At 46.0% G+C, this 17,794-nt stretch overlaps 1 protein-coding gene across 6 annotated transcripts in view; it reads right to left on the reverse strand.

The window, feature by feature from the left end:
* BANP (BTG3 associated nuclear protein) overlaps window positions 1–17,056 on the reverse strand; it is a 126,558-nt gene extending 109,502 nt beyond the window's left edge. For 2 of the 6 annotated variants that reach the window (XM_087419825.1, XM_087419826.1), the window contains exon 1: window positions 16,805–17,056. The gene's annotated coding sequence lies outside the window, so the exon portion shown is untranslated. Of the gene's footprint in view, window positions 1–9,112; window positions 9,233–15,106; window positions 15,956–16,804 lie in introns of those variants that run through there. The other 4 variants (XM_004437037.3, XM_087419822.1, XM_087419823.1 and 1 more) reach the window with 4 other exon arrangements.
* Between the last annotated feature and the right edge of the window lie 738 nt (window positions 17,057–17,794).

Raw genomic sequence — 17,794 nt, forward strand, 5'->3', positions numbered from 1 at the left:
ATTTAAGGAAGTGGCTAAGTAGTACCTGGTTAAAAAGCTGAACCTCCAGAAACAGGGAGACTACCAAGAAACTGGGGATCACTCGATCCTTCTGGATATAAGTGTAGTAATAAAATAACTAATTAAAAGCCAGTATGAAGTAAACAAAGATATGTGGGAAATTACTTATTTTTTCCCTCCAAATCAGTGTGGGGTGGGAGATGTAAAGAGGGAACGTGCAAAGGATGAAATGGAGAAGAGACAGAATGTGACTACAGATGACTGGTCAGGCACTAGACAAACTAGGAAATCAGGAGAAGCAAGAGGTACTTCTTCCTGTGGTTTCCACTTATTCCTAGGAAAATCCAGGCCACACTTTAAGACAGCCCCCCAAAAATGTTTACATTTAAAATTAGGACAACAAGGTCAAACCAGCCTCAGACGGCAGGTCCTTCCCCTTATGCTTAACATGTTTGATATTTTTGCCACTTTTGGTCATGCCTTCCAAAACACATGAACCTCCTCAAATATAAAACAGAAATGAAGGAAAGAGAAGAGGCTGATTTAAGCTGATCCCACAGCACCCACTGCCTGGGTTCACAGACTCAGCGGTCTCACCCCCTTGTATCATCTTGATATCAGTGAGGCCCCCGAGAGCTTGTGCCTGTACAGGTATATCTCTCAACAGTTACCATACTTGAAATTAGAACAGCAAATGTTTGAATATTTCTTTATTCACTTAAAAATTACAAAAATCAACATATTACATATTAACATCCAAAACATTTTTTATGAAAAATAACTATAGTTTCCAAAACAACTGCAGCAGCAAAATATTAGCAAGAAGAGGGACACAGTTTGGCATTTTCACAAATCTCTTGAATGTCAGGCTTAATGGAAAATGACTGGAGTCTCATCTCTGCGCCGGCCTTCCACCTGTTGCAATAGGTTGTTCCGGCTGACACGTGTGAAGAAAGCCCCACCTCACACAGCGGTGCTGCTGGGAAGAGAAGAGCATCTGAAAAGCCTTTTCAGATAACTGTGGACACTCCTCTTTAATACAACACCCAAACCCAACACGTGTTTCATTTCTCCCTAAAGGCTTGTTGCAGTGTGGAACCTGAAGCCATATGAGTGAACTTTCTGTACTTTATGACGTTAAAACCCACTGCTCTGTCTTGCACTTCAAATGACTCTTTCACCCAGGCATGATTTTATAACATCACGCATTGGTCATTTGGACAATACTGGTTCACTGAGTTACACAGATCTTCCAAATGTTTATTATATATTATCAAAAGCATCACATTCGTTAATATAAGCAATGATCTCAGCAGAAAAGTTTTTAAGTATTAGGAAGCTGTCGGGTGCATCGTGGCAGACACAAGCTTTCTGAAATTCCGACTTCACTTGAAAGCTCAAATTTTATCACTGGCAATAGTGCTAGTTGCTTTCCTTGAAGTGACAGGCTAACCTTGCTCATTTAATAAGAAATATTGGTAGTTTGTCAATTATTCTTTTATGGTGTTCCATGAAAAAGCGGCCAGTCCAACAGCAACTCAAATAATTGCAGAAGGGCATGTCCTCACGGTTACACTCCAACTCCAAAACCAGCAGGGGCATTGTCCACACACCTCCTGTTTTGTCACTCAGAGATTAAACAGATGTGTATTCAAGGGTTGAGATTTAATAAAATGAGTGATTTTTACTGCTTCATCAAGGACATTCTTAGGGAAAATGGCTTTTTGTAATTGTATGGCAGTGAAGAAAACAATGACAGCTGCAGCTGGGGCCTCTGCCTCCACTATGCTCAGGGAGCAGCGGTTTTACCACCACTGACGCCACCATCACTGCAAACATCAACATGCCAAAAGGCAAATGACCTTTGACACTCATTATGAAAACTTTTGACCTCACAGATCCCCTGGGAAGGTCTCAAGGTTACCCCTGGGGTTCTGTGGACCACACTTTGACAACCACTGCTTTCAGGTATTGTGTCTCTAGAAAGAAAGCATGAGAACCATATGTGCATTAAAGTGAATTTCAGATAATTTGTGCTATAAAATATAAACAATAAATGCAATTAAAAGCAACTTTTACTTGATTTACCAACTGCCAAAGAGAAATGTGAATACAGTGCAGAAGCTTGCATATATCTTGCAATATAATTCTTTGGTTTTTACACACATAACACCCATATTTTAATTCTTCCCTGGGAGCTACTAAATTGCTTACATCATGAAGTCCTTATTCTGATAACATAAAATACCACACCTGCCAAAGATGTAGGAGTATAATCATGTACAATTGACTGTAGGCTTAAACACCTTAACCTTATTTCACAGCTTTAGGAGGAACTTTAATGAGTCTCTGCGAACTCTTTTATACAATTAATATTAAATGACCTTATTGCATTCATTCATACATTCTTCAAAAAATAACCATTGGGCACTGTGCTAAATGTACACTACAAGGGAGCATAACCCTGCCCTTGATATGCTTACTGATGTAGTGTGTAAGTCAAATAAGTGACACTTGGGATCTACTTGAGATCTACTGCTTAGCCAGGGATAGGACCAGGTGCTAGAGGAACACAGACTGAGGCGGCCACCCCAGTCCCAGATCAAGGAAGGCTGCCCAGAACTGGCGGAGATCCGAGGAAGTCGCGGAAGACAGAGGCAGGAGTGAGGGGTCAGCTGTGCAGGTCTACTGGGCAGGACTCTTGAAAAGTCCACAGCCTAATACAAACGAGCAAAGGCCTGCTCCCGATTAATGGAGACTAAGGAGCCCTGCCAGATACAGTGAATTCCTGGTGGGTGAGGGCCGGGTTCAACCATAAAAGAATTTCAGGGGAAATTTAAATATGGATGGTCTCTTCGGTAACTCTGAATTACTGGTCATTTTCTTTGGTGTGGTTATGTAAAAGAACATCCTCACTCTCGGGACATGAGTGCTCAAGCATTTAGGGGTGAAATAAGGTCTGCAACTTACTTTCAAATGCAGAAGAAAAAATACACACAGATAAAGCAATATGTCAAAACGTTAACCCTTTGTGAATCTAGACGAAGGATATACACCTGTATATTGTGAAAATTAATCAACAGAACATCATTAAAATGGAGTCGGGCAGCCAAAAGGGGGAGCTCTCACACCCTGTGTCAATAGCTGAGCACAACAGGAAGAAGAGACTTCCTCTTCTGCACCACAAGCTCAGCCAGGGAGAGACCGTCACAATTCAGCCAATGACAAGCCACTACACATCACTCGCAATCTCTCCAATAGACTGTGTTTACAACAGCCCCCAACTTCCTCTTCCCTCTATAGAAGTGTTTCTCTTCCCCTGCTGCTCAGCACTTGCACGTGGCTTGCCATGATTGCAGACCCTGAAATGCAATTCTTTGTTGATCCCAAATAAACCCATTTTTGCTGGAGAAATAATTGGCTGTCTATTTGTTTAAGATCAACAATATTCATTGTACTCTTCTAGCAACTTTTCTCTAGATTAAAGTTAGAAGGAGGTGGCACAGACTCCCTGATTTAGTAAAACGTGCTCATGCTGATGAGTCAAGCAGAGCTTGGAGAGCTCCATGTCAGCGGTCACTGGCCCACATCTTGGTGATGTACGTAGTCAACAGTGGGAGAAAGCGGGTGTGGGGGACACGAGAACAACCTGTACTATCTCTGTTATATATCTGCAAATCTCAAATTATTCCAAAATAAAAGGTTTTAAAATAAGTTTTAGAAAAAACAAAGATAATGAAACCCTCCAATCCACTGTGCTGCCCACCAGCTACCATCACATCCCTCCTGTGCCAAACTTCTAGAGCATGTTCTGGAACCCTCACCCCCAAGCCCGTCCACAAACATTGTCTCTTCCCACTCCCTTCTGAATTCCAAACAAAAAATCTGGTTTCCAAACTCACTGTCAGACTGGAACTCTTCTCCAAGAGACCAGACAAGAACCCTGTAAACAATGTCTGACGGCCTTTCGGCACCGGCATTTCTTCACTCAGACCACCCCTTCCATGCCCTCCTCCCTCTCCTGGGGGCCTTGCTCCAGGGTTGACCCAAGACCTCTGCCCTCCTCCGAAAGCGCCCTCCCTTGCAGAGGGAGTTCATCCTGCTCCACCTCAGGTGGGCCACTCTGGCTGCAGGCCAGTGACCGACCGACACCCTGTGGGCACCAGTGAGACTCCTTCTGTGCTCCCGGGAAATAGAACACAATGGAAGGCACCGTCTCCCAGAGGTGCTGGCAGGCACACACTTTGATTACGGGAGTGACGTCCATCCCTCCCAAATCTCTGTCAGCTGCCTTGACCTCTCATCAATGCTTTCTCTAGTCTAGTATTTCAAACCATGCTATGGCCATGTGACAAGAAAATCCATTCTGACACTTCCAAAGTTGAACTCTTCTCGTGTCCCTATTAACTCTTTTTCCTAAGAATATTGCTCAAGGAGATGCCACCAATCTCCCAACTCCTCTAAGGAGGAACCCTGCAGACTTGTTTTTTAACTCGCTCTGCTCTGCTACCCTTAGTATCCAACCACCACCAGGCCCTAGGTTGCTTCACACTTAGTGATTCCGACCTGACCCCCTCTTCCTCCTCTTCTCCCACTGCACCCAGTCTACTAAGTGCCTCATCATCCATGAACTGGCCTGTTACCAAGCCCCTGCCTCCAGTCCCATGGATGTATAGGTGTCATTTCTCTGTGACATACTCTAAAGTGGAGTCCACTGATCTGGCAGGTTCGTGGCCCCTTTGTCTCTCCCAAAGTCACACATGGCTGAGGCAGGAAACCAATCTTCTCTCACCCATCCTATAGATAAACTCCAGAGCGATATTCTTCCAAAGAGGCCTCATCCTCCCAGAATCCAGCTCAGCACCTTCCATGGCCCCCTCTGCTCACATCACATCTAAACTCCTCAACCTGCGTTTCCAGCCTTTCTCAATCTGGTTCTGCCCTGCCAATTTATATATGACCTCATTTTATTCATTCACTCAACAAATGTGTTCTAGGCCACTATGGCCCCACAGGCCAAATCCAGCCCTCCACCTGTTTTTGTACAGCCCATGAGCCAAACCAAAAGAAGAACAATATTTTGTGATGTGAAATTATAGGAAACTCAAATTTCAATGTCCACAAATAAAGTTTTATTGGGACACAGCCATGCCCAGCTGTCTGCATACTGGCTATGGCTGCTTTGGGGTTGTAATGGCTCATCCAGGGGCTGAAAGTCTCACTTTAACGTAAAAACCATTGTTCTATGCATTGGATCACCACCGCCACAAGCACTGTGCTGGACACAGAGGAGCCGTCCATAAATATTTGTTGAGTGAATAAAGGAATGACCTCGAGGTTCCAATGCTCCTATCAGCACAGATAATCCGGAAACTAGTGTTTCAAGTCCCTGGCCTGACCCCTCTTTCAATTCAGCTGCAAGGACAGTAGAAATTTTGGTTCTAATCATCTTATCATTTAAAAAAGTCAAAAAAAGCATTAAATATTTGGAGACTACAGTTGGTGCCTCTCCTACACTTTCACTGCACTTGTACCTCTATTTTTTACAGTTAAAATGGAAAACATTCAGAGATATGAAAATGAATTAGATGACATAGTTCAATTTTTGTACCTCTACAGAAGAAAGTTATGTTTCAAAGAGACCTTATATTGATTTTGATGATTATATACCTAAATCCAACTATAGCTCATTTTATACTCAGATACTGAATTAAACGTACAATTAAAAATTTTTAAAGTTGTTTTCCCACTGACATATGTTCGTATAAGAAACATTGGCCCTAAAATTATAAGAATTCATACTCAATACTGCAAATTGTCTAAAATCATCTAACAGAATTGAAAATTCTCAATAAAGTATCACTGAAAAACAAATAATATACCAAAATTACAACACTGTATAGTAACAGAATCTATCACAATTTACAATAAAAACTGCAAGAGAAAAGTCACTTCCCTGCAGAGAACAAGAGGGTGTCTTAAACCTAGTGACCATCAAGGACAGCTGCGGGGACAGTGATCTGCGGGGTTCCACACACAGAGTGTGAGCTCACATGTTGGTTGTGCTGGCAGATTCCTCACAGTAGGAACGCAAAGTTAACGTGGGTTCTTGCACTTATAACAAGTGTATACTTTACAACCATAGCCAAGCTTTTAATTAGCAAGTTGTACTAATTTAAACAGCTCTAAGCTCCTGTCCAGTTCTAAATTTCTAAGATTCTATGACATAAGTTTATTACAGACAAAATTCTGACTATGTGCAAATTTTTATCAATTAAATTAGCATCATGTGGAGTTGACAAGGATAAAAAGATACAGCTAAAGCTGATGATGATAATAATTACTAGAACCATCATTTATTGACTCCTAAGCACTATATTAAGCATCACCTCATTTAATCTTCAAACCTCTGAGGTAGGTGTGTCCCCATTTTACACCCCTAAACACTGCCCTCATCTGAAACATGCATCATGAATATTGACTAAGGGAATATGAGACGAGAGAGCAGAGAAGAAATGGGGGTAGGGGTGGGGAGGAAGCGGAACACACTCTCCGGTGTTCTCCCCCGTAATCCCCCGTGTTCTCCATCACCACATGCTCTTTTCTCCTCCCCTGGAGTTTGGGTCTGCGTATCCACCCATCTGTCAGCTCCCTCCAGAAACCGAAATCCTTTTATCATCGTCTGCCCCTCCTGCTTATTCCCAGGTACTGCAAAGCTTGGGGAGGAGGGTGGACAGCAAGCAGGCCAGGAGTAACGTCCTCATCTCCTGTTTCTACCTCACAATGTCACAGAAACCAAACAAAACAACCAGCACGTGCCAAAATGTTAACGGAATTTGTAATCCTAACCAGACAATATAAAAACAAAATTAACTCCCAACTTGAGCAGTCACTAAGACAAGTAACAATGACAGGTGTCAGATGCAGGGACCATTTGAGACGTTTCTGACCCATATAAGAGATATCAAGCAAGCACACCGCTCAGAGGCAAGGCCGATAACCAAGGGGAACTAGTTAATATGATCTAGAACAGAAAACAGAAGTCTAAGGAGGCCTGCTAAGGTCGTGTTGAGGACGCTGGCTGACCCACGTGAGCTCGGTGGTGGCAAATACATCCCACGCCACTATCCTCGCAGAGGCCTAGGATCCAAGTTTATGGTCTTGGTACTAGACAGCATGTCTTGGCACTGTTTTACTCAAGATCATAATTCTCGATGTGTAATCAAAACTTAGTCATAGAAAACAATACCCAAAAGATCAGAAACTGCACTTGGAACCCAACAATTACTGGATTGGATCTAAGACTGATGGAAAGGTCATATAATCAAAATGTCCATGTAAAGCATGTATCTATGAAAGATATCTTAACTTTTTAAAAGTCACATTAATAGTTAAGTGTCCTAATCAAACTAGAATGCCCTCCAATTAATGCTGAAGAATACCAGGAAGCCTGTTTGAAATCTGATGAGGACTTCTGAATTTCAAGCTGCAAATGGAGCAAGGTCTGCAGTAAGGCAGACTTCATAAGGTCTGAAGCTTGGTGAACACATACACTCAGATTTACACTCCCTCTAGCCCTGGGAAGTAGGGCGGTAGTTGCCCTTCACTCGGAGGAGACACTGAACAGTCTGCCCAAAGCCAAGCAGCCAGGACCCAGTGGTCTAGGATCTCCGGCCTAAACTCGCTCCTTTCACCACCAGCCCACACAATGTAGACAATCCTACCAGCAACAGAGCTCTGAGACGTCTCGTCTGGAAAGGATTTTAAGCCTGAAACAGAAACGTCTGAAGAGCTGCTATATGTAGTGTGGAGCTCTGATCAAACCAAAGTGGGGGAACTAGACAGGGTGTGCCAAGGAAACCAGACCTCCAGTTGCAAATTCAGACAGTGACGGCCATGTAGGGGCAAGAAACTGTTGGCTACACTCTAAGATAATTTCCAAATGCAACTTATTTTTAAATTTTAAGAAAATCTATTTGCTACACTAAAAAAAATTTACTTTGACTAAAGAAACATGATTCATACATTAATTTAGCTGCATCTCAGAAATGTTTTTTTCATCTTAGTCCAATAACAACCTGACTTTTCAGGGTGGACAAATTTTAATTCAGTAACACAAAATATTTAGACTACTTCGATAAATAAATGGGTCCAGCAGAAACCGCTGGAAAATGACCCTTACCTTAGCCCAAGAGGATTATGTATACTGGAGAGGGATCTTAGATCATTTAACCCTTTTTTTTAAATAATAAATCTAGCAAATGACACCATATAAGGTCATATTCATTTCTGACCCACAATTCTAGCACATTCTAATTCCTCTACATTTACACTTGCAACTAGTGATCTGTGTAGACTTTAAAAACAGCTGAGCATTCTGCCTCTGAACTTTACTGATACAGTCTTTCCCACTCCTCTCCCAAACAGAATGGCAGAAGGAAATGGTTATTCAAAGTGATTTCTGTCAACAATAAACTTGCAGATTTTTGATTTTACTAAACTTGTAGTTTGTAAGGAGTATGGTGCCTAATTTATGATATGTAGGTCAGGACAAATATTCTTGGGGAAAGATATCCATCAAAGTTCATACAGGAGTCCCCTTTTTCTTTTGCTATGAAATATTATTGGGATATTTAGTAAAATCTAATTAGATTTGTTGTTTAGATGATAAAGCTGCATCAATGATAAATTCCTAATTTTGTTAATTGTACTATGTTATACAAGAGAATGTGCTTGTTTTTAGGAAACAGCTACTTAAATATTTAAGGGTAAATGGACATAATATCTTAAACTGTTCAGGAAAAAAATTATATATACACACAACACATACATAGTTGTAGAGGAGAGAGGATAAAGCAAATATAAATATCTTAAATCTAGGAAACCATACCATACTTCTTTGTACTATTCTTGCAATTTCTCTCTAAGACTGAAGAAACCCTATTCCTATAAAAAGATGTTGAGGCTTTTTCTCCAGAGAAAGGCAGTGAGGATGGAGAGAAGCATTCTCATTGGAGGGGGACTTTGCCAACACTAATTATACTTCCGATAGGCTGCCTCTGACATTTTCTTCTCAAGTAGATTTTCCCAAAACAAACCAAAAGTTTCTGACCTATACTCTCAGTGCCTTCACCAGATAACTGAGATGGTTCAGTGGATTCCTCCAGATCGCCCCAAACTCACGAAGTCAGCAGTGAAGACCAGGGATGCTGGAGGAGACGGGCAGAGCAATCTGTAAAACCAGGACAGCTCTTTGAACAGCGCTTGGCACCAGCTGACGTGTTGCTTACCACCATCTTACTGTTGCTCAACTCCCAACCTTGACTTCTTTCTCCAACATGCATTAGAACTTTTAGTCTAGAGCCTGGGGATTCACAAACTATGGCCCGAGGGCCAAATCCAGCCAGTGGTCAGCTTCTGTAATAAGTTTTACTGAAACACAGCCATGCCCATTCTGGCTTCCTCCCTCCAAGGGCAGAGCTGAGCAGTTAGGACAGAGACCCCAAAGCCAAAAATATTCATTTATCTGACCCTTTACAGAAAAAGTTTGTTGATTTGTGCCCTACTATTTAATGATGTTTATGGCATCTTTAGAGTATTGAAAGTGACTTGAGATTGAGGGATAAAGACAATGGGAACTATTATTGAAGAACAGTAATCTCGACCTCCCGAGACACCTGAGCTCATACAGGTCCCTTCACCCCACACCATGCAGGTCTGGGTGGCTCCTCTTGCTCCACGTTAGCCGTAAAGAGCGATTTCTGTTTCAGATTATAGCGGATCCACAGAAATCTCACTGAGGCAAAGCAGGCATGCAGAGCTCTTGAAGGAGCCCCAGGAGAATCCACGAAGCAAGTCGGACTGAATTTTTTATTAACAACTATGCGTGGAAGGAACTCCAAGCAGTATATACTTGTTTTCATCTTACTGCACCCCGTCAGCTTCATTTCTCCTGCCTAACACAGTAAGATGGCGTTTTACACAAACTTGAATTATACAAATTTAAATTACACAAACTTAAAATAACATAATACTAAACTCTCACTTTGCAAAAATGTGAAACTAGTCGAATCCCACAAATCTTAAAAGTCCATAAAATGTTTAATTTGAAAACTAGAAGGCCGATTAACTGCAAACTGTTTGCCCAATGACAGCTGCAGCAACTTTTAGCTGATAAATAGGACACCCAGCCTTCTTCGTCAGCTTCAGTCTGAAAACACGTGGGGTGTGAATTACTTGGCATCTGCAGACAAGTGTTCATAAAATGCAGCACTTTGCTCCCGAGGCCCATCCCTGGCTCCTGCCGATGAAAGTTCACAGGATGATGGCGTGGCAGCAGACGGGTCCGTCCTGGCCACCTACCTGCCAAGTGGATTGCAGGGCTGTACTTTGAGATGACAGCAGGAACCGAAGCCTGAGTCTTTCCCTGCCTCGTCTAATAAGATTAACACGCATGTGCCTCTTGCCACATTCAAGGGACATGTGGTTCACACCAACAAGGAAATGCCAGCAGCACACATACCAAGTTTTCACTGCCAGTTCTTTCTAAACCCATTTTTAGTTCAGAAAGGTTAGACTTTGCTTCAAGTCATTTGATGATTTTCCACCTTGAGGAGAAAGGAAAAATCACTAGAGACCACAAGCAGCATTCTTTGAAGCACAGAATGTAATCTTTATTACTAAAAGGTTTGTCAGTACAGGGCTCTGCCCAGTCACCAAGGCCTCCACCTGATTGGCTCAACGCAGCCCCAGGTCTCCAGATGGCACTCCCTGCCCTGCCAGGCCTCCATCTCTACACCAGCCCTTCTGCCCAAGTCGCTTTCACTTTCAGGGCCTTATTTATGCTCAACTATTTTAAGTGCTAATACAAAACAACTTAGGGCAAGGAAATAGTAGTCAATTTCCACGGACATTCAATTCCACCATCTTTTTCAGTGATTTAATTAAAACCTGCTCTCATCTCTTTTCTTCTCTGGCCTTTTCTGAAGGATTTTATTCTTCCACCGCTTACACGTTGTAAGCAATCAGACTTTGTGGGTTACCTGTCTCGGGAACCCTGTTACTCACACCACCATCCCCCCTCCCCAATGTGAGGCTCCCGAAAGGGACAAAGGGAATCTTACCGTCCACCCCACCATGGAGGTAGATGGTCCAAAACATTTAATCAAACTGGACAGTTTTTGACTATGGGTAGACCTGAAAGATGCAGAGACGTTAACTCAAAATAAGAATCAACTTCATATGACTTCACAATATTTGGGGCATACTACCTGCTTGTGGCTTAGGAAGTTAATGTTTCCACCACATTTTAGCTCAAGAACATCCAAAGGTTTCAAGCAATGGGAGGCTCCGGGTGCTGATTCCAAGCACCTCTTCCTCTTAGACTTACTCTGGAGTGCTACGATGAGGATGCCACACCTCACCACTGCACTGGGAGGATGAGATGAAGGCGTCGAGCGTCCCTCCTGCTCCCTGCCCTCTAGAACTGAGGACAGACACCCTCTCTTCCAATGGGGCAGGCTGGGCACAGCCCCAGACAGTGGACAAACAGAGCCAAAGGCAAGGAAGAGGGCATAAAATGAGATGATTAGCTAAAGCTCTCATTTTTAAATGGTTTCACGACCTGCACAAAAGTGGGAAACCTAAGGGTTAAGTATTCTTATACTCTGACAGGCAGGGATGACTGTTGACTCGATTCTTCTATGATGAGCTAAATGAGCTCCAGGTACTGTCCACGAGCAAGAAAACAAGTGTCACTTTTTAAGAGCAAACTGCAAACATGTGATCCCACTCAATACTTGCTCTCAAATTCCCTAAATCTCCTCCTCACACCTCTCCAAAGATGAACATTTCAGAATGAATCAGAGCACTTCCAGTGAAGGATTCAGTATATGATTTTCTTTTTATGACCATCATATATGTGAAGTCAGAGAACACAATAACCATCTTTATTTACCTCTGGTACAGGGAGGACTTTTTAAGGTTTTTACCTGAGACGTTCTCATTGAGACCCTTACTATTCTCCCCAGTCTTTTCTTCAAAATGAGAAAATGCTTAGTTTCCAAATTTAAAAAGCTGAAGTGGTAACGTTTCATAGACATTTAAAGTCAGTCTTGCATTGTCATGTAATGTATCTAACTGTACAGCTAAAGCTGTTAGGATTTACACAGTGTAGATGCAGATCACAAAGAAAACTAAGGTAATAAGCCAAAACAGGTGTTATCAATAAACCATTAATGCAAACTCATCTAGAACCTGTGACTGAAGCACCCATTTACCAACCATAAAACAAGCTTGTGGTTCTTTCTCATTTCCTTGGTGACCATCTAGCACAGGAAGTATTTCTTCAGCATCAAAGTATATATGCCACACCTGGCAATCTTTTTAAATGCAAACTGAGTCTTCCCCTGTCTTTGAAGACCTGGACACTTCTGAGAACACTAGTCAGGATTTTGGTGAATGTCCGTCAATTCGGGTTTCCTCATGATTAGACTTGCAGGAATGCATTTCTGCCTCAGAGCATCATATCAGGGTACATGACATCATTTTGTCTTATTACTGGTGATGTTAAGGTGGTATCTGCTGGGTCTTTCCACCGTGAAGTTACTATGTTTCCCTTTGTAATTTATAAATACCTTGAGGGAGATACTTTGGGGCTATGCAAATACCATAGATTGGAGGAGACTTAAGGAGACATGACAACTAAATGCAGAGTGGGATCCTGGATTAGATCCTGAAACAGAAAAATGACATTAGTGGAAAACTGATTAAGTTCAACAAGGTCTGTAATTTAGTTAATAGAACTGTGCTGATGTTAATTTTTTTATTTTTATAAGGATATTTGATTACGTAAGACGTCAATATTAAGGGAAGTGGGTGAAGGGAATAGGGAAGCTCTCTCAACTATTTTCGCAACTTTTCTGCAAGTCTAAAATTACTTCAAAATTAAAAGTTTACAAAGCTGCAGATTCTGATTCCATACGTCTAGGGACAGCCTGAGAGTCTGCATTTCTCTCAAACACCCAGAGATGGCCATGCCAATGGCCGTGGACCACTTTACTAGCAAGGCCATGGCAAACTCAGCTGACACATTTCACTTTGCACAATTTTCAAAGGACAATCGACTAAAATGCATCAAGATTATACTCTGAATCCAGTAATCACTGCTTAAGTAGAGGCATTCCTTAAACCTGGGCACACTGAGCTGCTTTCTTAGTACACTGATACAGTGAGAAGCCACCTGAAGAGTCTGAAATCACAACCTTTACTACAACACGTGTCTATGGTTGGCCTTCCCCCACTGAGCGTGGCACCCCTCCGAGGCTGTGGAGCCAGAACCTCCAGCAGGAACGCACACCATCCACCCACACTGCAACTCGGAGGCGGCCATAAGGATGATGATCTGGCTGCCCGTCCCATTGATGGTGGGCATCCACCACCAAGGCCACTGGGAGACAGGATAGCAGAATGATGAGGAGAACGGGCTCTGGAATTCCTGCTCACAGTGAGCGATGGGCCACACAGGTGATCTCCGCTCATCCCATTAAAACAATTTTTAATAGCATATAAAAAACCCACACAAAAGGAAATAGATGGCAGGCAAGAGATTTCACAAATTTCTGGCAGACCAAGAGGCTCTAATGAGGGCAAAGGAAACAGCAACCTGGAGCACACAAGAGTGGGTACGCCCAAAGGAGGGCTCTAAACCTGTGGCGGAGGGGGACCCTCAACACAGGGAGAGGGCCGAGGCCACACAGGGAAGTCAGTCCCAGTACAGAAGAGCTGTACAAGGGCCCTCCCTAGACCAAGTGGAGCAGCCCCCAATCAAAGGGGTCTTCCTTAAGCCGCAAGGCCCAGAGAAAATCTCTCTGCGATCTGGCATTTGAGGACCCAGCACAGTAGTAAGTTGCCAATCACCCGAAGGGAAACCCACGTATTTTCAAGACGAGCCCCACAGACTCGGAGCTTTCTGCCCACTTCCTCTTGCCTTAGACAATAATTACCAATATTTGAGGAGCACTTGCTATATGAAACAAGAAGCCACTAAGTTAAAAAAGAAAACAACAGTGACACTAGAGGAAACAAGAAATCAGAGAACAAAAAGAGAACTGACTAAAACCCTTATTTGTATCCTCAGAGTCAAGGAGACAACGAATGTATTCATAAAACAATAAGTTTCTATAAAAAAAACAGAAAAAATAAGCTCTTGGAAATTAAAATTTCGATTGTGGAAATAAAAACTTAAAATAAGATTGGAAGATAAACTGAAGCCCTTTCCCAGAAATGCGAATAAAATGACACAGGAAGAAGACAAAGAGATTCAGGGGGTCAATCCAAGATGACCATCATCAAACAGGAACTCCAAATTGAGAAGAGTAAAAGCAAAGTGGAAGAAATTCTCAGATAAATGATACAAGAGAATTTCCCAGAGTCAAAGAGCATTCGGAATGGGATTCCACATTTTTTGACACTCTGGGAATGTCCTAAAACCAAAGAGGATCCTTAAGAGTTACCCAAAAGGAATACATCTACTTGGCAGAAGGTTCTCATTGAAATGATGAAGGAAGCCAAGATTAAAACATGGAGTCCTGAACAAACCCAGATGTATAAGAAAGGAAAATATCAGGATAATACCTGTGCTGGCCTAAAAATCAATCCAGACTGGAAAAAGAGGACAGAGGGCTGGGGAGGAGGGGGAAAGTTGGAGAGATGTGACACTATCCTTGAGAATTTAAAACAATATAAGCAGTCAATGGGAGCAGAAAACGCAAAGAAAAAGAAAGGCCATTACAAACGACAGCAAACACATCAAGCTGTGTGAGGGAAATGCATTACTTGGCTGTGAAGCAAACAATATCTGCAGTTACAAACCATCTGAGTTAACTGAACATAGTAAATTCAGGGTATAGAGGAGTGAGATCCGACAGGAGAGCTAAAGCATCCTTTCATAACAAAAAGTCAACAATGTGTAAAATCAACAAAACACCAGCTTATTGTTGAGAGCTTTGGAGACCTTCCTGAAGAAACAACAAAAACACAAGTCTCTGGGGAGTGGGACTGAAAGGCGGCACAGGGGACTGCTGCTTTCGCCGTATGGACACCTCACCTGGACGCTACGTGACAACACGAAGCGCACGTCTGCACTGTGAAGCGCACAGCCTCCAGACAGCTCACCGCGGCTCCGTGGCCTCGGCGGCCCCTAGCCTCCCGGCCTCAGCGCCTCCTGTCAGACGGAGCGATCTCGGCCTCCCCGCGTCGTCGTGTCGGGAGTCACCGGAAAGGGTCAGCAGTCCCGGCCACAGCACACGACCCAGAAATGGCAGCTGACTTTTCAAAATTAAAGCCCACGATGACACAGTCCAACATCCCAAGAACATATTCTTGTTCTCATTGCAAGACAGAGGGGAAAGGAGCTGAACATACAGAACGAACTGTGCGGGCAGTTCTGGCGTTTCCCCACCGGACGTTTGTCCAGGGCTGGCCCACAAGCCGAACGTCAACGACATCACCTGCGCTCTGAGGGGCGCCTCCCTCCCGCGCGTCCTGAGGACCACGCAACTGCCCCGTCAGCCTCCGTCTCCCAAACCTCCGTGCCCCTGCCCCTCAGAAGGACGGTCCGCTCTCGTCACCAGTCACCGCGGGGCTGCGCAGCAGCGCCGTCGGGCGGACGGGCGACTCCCCGCGGAGATCACCTGTCCCCGTCGTCGGACTGTGAGCGGGCCTCGGGGCGGGCTCCCTACGCTGGAGGCCCGGGTCCGCGTTCTCAGGGGAGGTGACTCCTCCGCCCCGCCCCCGGCCCCCCAGGGAGACCCGGCCCCCCGAGGCGGTGTCCTCAGTGCGCACAGCGGGGGACGGGCTGTGAGGACAGCACCTCCGAGCAAAAAGCTAAGGCCGCAACTCGAAAAGATGCAATCACAGACACGGCAAAAAATACTTGGGGGGGGGCGGGGAGGGGGGCGACAGCCGCCTCCACCGAGGCCCCCAGCCGCCCCCTCCCGGCCTGCCCCCGTTCCCTCTTCCCCGTGAACCCCGCCATCAGAGGCTCCGCGTCTGCGTCCCGACGCCCGGGCTCCGTCTCACGGGCCCCGTGGGCGCCCGATCGGAAGTCCGCCTGACGGGGCGCGACACCGCGGGGCGTTCTGTGCCTTCTCGGTTTTCCCACTTTCCCAAACCGGTGACAACCCGGCCGGCACGTCTGGCAGCCGCGAGCGTCCGTCCGCGCGCGGGGGCCGGCGGGGCCGCTCCCACGGGGGGGACGCAGGGCCGGGCCGCCCCCGCCCGTCCACGGCCCGCACGGCAGTGGGGGGAGATGCACAGAAGCGGATACCACCCTCCTCGGGGAACACGAGTGCGCAGGGCCCGGGACCGAGGCGGTCAAGCCCCCGGCCGGGCGGACGGGGCCGGCGGGACGGCGGGGAACTGACGGGACCAGGGCTCTGAGGGCGGACGGCAGGACCCGGGCAGGAGGGCCCAGAGGGCTAACAGGTCCGAGGGCGCTGAGGGGGCGGCGGGGACGGGGTCAGGTCCGGAGGAGCTGAGGAGGCGGCGGGGCTGAGGGGGCGAGGCCGGGGCCCAGGGCGCGGAGACGGATGAGGGGGCCGAGGGGGCGGCGGGCCGGGGGCCTGAGGAGGCTGAAGGGGCGGCGGGCCGTCCGCGGCCCGGACAGGGTGTCCCGGGCGGGGGCGGCGGGCGCGGCGGCCGGAGGAGGGCGCAGGGTGGAGGGAGGAGGGGAGATCTCGCTCTCGCTCTCGCCCCGCGGGAAGGGGGAGGTGGAGACGCGACCGACTGCGGGAGCTGCAATTACCGTGTGGGCTGCGGAATTCTCGTGGTGTTTGTCGGGGAGATGCGATAATGGCGTCCGTCCTCGCGAGAGAAGCCGCGGGTCTGCGCAGGCGCCAGGAGTCCCTCCCCGCGGCCCTCCGCCCTGCACCGTCTGCGCAGGCTCCCTGGGCGGGGCGCTCCGAGAGCGGGGGCGGGGAAGGGGGCGGGGCTTGCCACTCGTGGCCTCCCGCGCTCGCTGTCGCCTGCGCCGACGACCGCCGAGCATGCGCACGCGTCCTTCTTCCGTGCCACAGTTTGGGCCCTGCAGAGTTCTTTCTTCCCCATCGTGCGCTCGGTCTCCTCGCTAGCCCGTGAGAAGTCGCGTCGGTGGACCGTTGGAAGAATTTGCATTTTCTTTGAGGCTGAATGAATAGGAATTAGCTCCCCCCCCCGATGACTACATATCCCGGGGGGCCCTGCGCGAACCGCGAGCAGTGCATCCTGGGGCTTGTAGTCCGTGCCTCTGCGCCATGCTTTGCCGGTACTTGTAGTCTGTCCGCGCTCCGGTCGCTTGTCCCGCGCGCGCCCCTTGGGCCACTGGGACTTGTAGTTCAGATGCTCGAGGCAGCTGCGCCCGGCCCGTGCTCCGGTTCCGGCGGGGTTCCCCCAAATACTGGTGGTGTTCAAGGGTCCCCAGTGTGTGTCCAGACAGTCGCGAGTGCACGCGCGTGGAAACAATATATATAAATTATATGCCTATGCATTTTTATGTAATTAATATATTATGTATAATATGTATATATGTAATGTATAAGCTATATTACATATGAATATAAATATAGTATGAATGTGGTTATAGTATATTTATATAGCGTAAATGCGCCTTTGTGGGTACTGGTAGGGAAAAATCCCTATTCCCCTACCTGGGAATAGACAATTCCCAGAAACGTTGTTCCTGCTTCTCTATCTCTGTGTGCTGGCGTTACCATTGCTTTTCATTTTTCTTCTTTATACGTACTCACCTCTGTTTTCC

The sequence above is a fragment of the Ceratotherium simum genome, chromosome 30 (genome assembly GCF_057802395.1).
Source record: "Ceratotherium simum simum isolate JZ-2026a chromosome 30, ASM5780239v1, whole genome shotgun sequence".
Taxonomy (NCBI): Eukaryota; Metazoa; Chordata; class Mammalia; order Perissodactyla; family Rhinocerotidae; genus Ceratotherium; species Ceratotherium simum.